This window comes from Mercurialis annua, linkage group LG7 (assembly GCF_937616625.2).
Source record: "Mercurialis annua linkage group LG7, ddMerAnnu1.2, whole genome shotgun sequence".
Taxonomy (NCBI): Eukaryota; Viridiplantae; Streptophyta; class Magnoliopsida; order Malpighiales; family Euphorbiaceae; genus Mercurialis; species Mercurialis annua.
The window spans coordinates 10,680,695-10,683,848 of NC_065576.1; the positions used below are offsets into that span (position 1 = coordinate 10,680,695).

The 3,154-nt window shown below is 32.1% G+C and overlaps 1 non-coding gene across 1 annotated transcript; it reads left to right on the forward strand.

Annotated features, from left to right (window-relative positions):
• The first annotated feature begins 1,782 nt into the window (after positions 1 to 1,782).
• LOC126659002 (small nucleolar RNA snoR136) lies at positions 1,783 to 1,930 on the forward strand. The gene has a single exon (XR_007634564.1). It is a non-coding gene; the product is annotated as a small nucleolar RNA snoR136 (small nucleolar RNA).
• The last annotated feature ends 1,224 nt before the right edge of the window (positions 1,931 to 3,154 follow it).

The window sequence follows — 3,154 nt, forward strand, 5'->3', positions numbered from 1 at the left end:
GGATTATTCAGTAAATTTGCATTCCCCCCATCCGTGCTTTTATATATAATATAGGCTTAATTACTTAAAAACCACTCACCTTGTAACTTTTTTTCATTTATACCACGACCTTGGAAAATTTTCAATTGTACCCTATTTTCGATTTTTATGTTTCGTTTGTACTCCAAGAGTAATTTTTTTGATAATTTAATTAATTTAAAGATGAAAATATTAAAAACAAGATACATAAATGATTAACATCAACGTTTTATTAGAATATAGGTTTAAAATGAAGGATTAATTTAAACTTTTTTTTTTAAAAGAAAATAGGTCAATTCAACTCATTAGGGTAGAGATGAAACATAAAAATCAAAAATAGGGTATAATTGAAAATTTTCCTAGGTCATGGTATAAATGAAAAAAAGTTACAAGGTGGGTGGTTTTTAAGTAATTAAGCCTATAATATAGATATAGATAAATATAGATTAGAGATCGCAAGGTTTAATCCTAATATCAACTTTTCCCTTAGGAAATATATTGGATCACATGTTTTTTTACGGTCGAAACAAGTTACAACTCCTATAGTTTCTTCAGTTAAGTTTTTGTTTTGATACATATACTCTTTAATCCGATATGAATGATTACATGAATATATTAATTTATCTTCGTGCAACAAGACCAGACCTATCATTTGCAGTCCACCAATCGCCTCATTTTCACTACTAAAAAACAGTGGTTTTGTGACGGAAATTTGTGACGGAAAAATCCGTCACTAATTTGTGACGGATTTGTAACGGATTTATGAGGGATTGATAATTTTGTGACGGAATTAGTGATGGAAAAAATTGTTGGGCTGGTGTTTTTTTATTTTGATATTTGTGACGGATTTATGACGGATTTGTGACGGATTTTAGTGACAGATTTATTTTCCGTCACAAATCCTTATTTTGTGACGGAACAATGACAGGTTTTTTCCTTCACAAATGTTTGTGACGGGATTTGTCACGGGACTATAATTTTAATCCCTAAAAGCAGCTTGTAGTGTTAAAAATTCATAAACGTACTTCCGTCGATTACCTTTCTCCTCCATCTATCTATAACAAAACCCTAATCCTTCTCCTTCATCATTCTATCACTAAGACCGTCCACTACTTCCGTCGATAACACTTCTCCTTCATCGTTCGTCGTTCATTTTTGGTGTTAAGAATTAATAAGAAGCAATCCCTAACTCCTTTATCGCTCATTTTTGTTGTTAAGAATTAATAAGAAACAGTCCTTAACTCCTCATCGTCAATCATTCTATTTTCGTTTTTATGTAAGCAATTGAAGAGAAGCAGCCTTCGTTTTTGTCAGCCTCGCCTCTAGCACCCATGGCCGCAATTGAAGAGAAGCAGCCTTCGATTTTCTAAAGCTTTGTTCAGGTTTTCGTTCTTTTTTTACTAGTTTGTTTCATAATTTAATTTTTTAATGTATTTAGGGTTTGGGACTCTCCTGATAGTCTTGTTTTAATTCTCTGTAATGTACTATGTTGTTTCCTGAGCAAGTATGTGAAAATGGACATAACATAGATAATAGTTACACAATGGACATAACATGTATGTGAAAAGGCCACAAAGAGAGTATAAAATGTAATGGACCAGATGATATCAGTATTTGGTTAAGTAAACATCTTGCAATGGTGTTTTTGTTACACTTTGCTACTCCATATAATTATTCCGTTAGATCTGTATGTTAGCTCATTTGAGAGGACATGACAATGGAGTAACTACTTTACTTTTCATTATCCTGTTTGTGTAAACTGTAATGGCTTCATTAGAATGTCATTATAATCTTTCAACGTTGCACTACATTAATTTATTAATCTATTGTTAGTGAAGCCAAAATTGATGTTTCCCTAGCTATCCAATAATGCTTCTTTTCTGTTTCATTCGGACATCGGGAAACTGCATTCTTTTGCTGTTATTAAATTTTTAACTTATAATTTAAGCTTTATGTTTGTAAATATCAGTTATGAAGTATGCTGAGATTATTAAGAAGCTGAGGAGATCATGAAGAATACACCAAATGCTTATATATATGCTTCATCAATTTGAAAATCCTGCTAATCCGAAGGTATTATGTCAATTGATTTTTGAGATAGTTATCTACGATTATAGGAGTAGAAGTCAATACTTAGGTATGTAGTCTATGATGTTGAGCTGTCGTTTCCATGGTCGACTACGGTGTTAATTTAAATGTTAGTACTGTGCTCAAATTATTCTGCTTTTGGTTTTAGCAATCTGCTTATATGTTTGTCGATTTTATGTAGCAACGAGTATGGATTGTTTATGGCATTCGCATTATGTGTTTTTAGAGGGGACATGATTTGTATTTGATGATATTGGCATGGGATTTAGGCTGATTGCTAATGTCTACTCATTTTAGTAAAAAAAATTAGTCATTTTAGATGCCAAGTCATTTTAACATTTGATGATATTGGAATGGGATTTAGTCAAAAAAATTAGTAAAAAAAGTGTCTACTCATTTTAACATTTTTAAAAGACAAAAGACAAAAAACAAATAAACAATGCATTCATTTCATACATCACATTACTCTCTGTTTCCTAACTTTTCCCTAATCTCCTCTTTTAATTCTTGTCCCCATACGCAATCTTCAGGACTAAACTCACCCTCTCTAATTTCTCCACTTCTTTTCTAGTTTCATGCTATATATGTTTTGCACTTGTAAGTTTCCATCTCTATGTGGTTTGGTGATGTTTCTTAAACTGTAAAGCTATGATTCTTCATTGATTTTGAGGTGCTAATGGCTGTTCTCATGCGGGGATATCATCTAGTGCTGTGACTGCTCCTGCTAAAAAGTTGGCAAAGAGACAAAAAAATGCTGGGAAAGCCATTGTGGTAAGTTTCTCTATTTCTCTTGGTTTCGTTATGCGAGTCTTGTTGGACTTCTTTGAAACTTTGTTGCATCGACGCTAATTAGCTTATGTTTTCAATGATTGATATAACTTCTGTGACAGTCAGCGTTTTGAAAATTTTAAATGTTGAGAAACTAAATTAATCAAGGTCTCATTAAACTATAAGTGTATATTGCGGTAACCAAAGAGTTCATGCAAGGATATAATTATATCTTACTTTTGTTGATCTGATTATGTTTTATACTTGATAGCTTAGGATG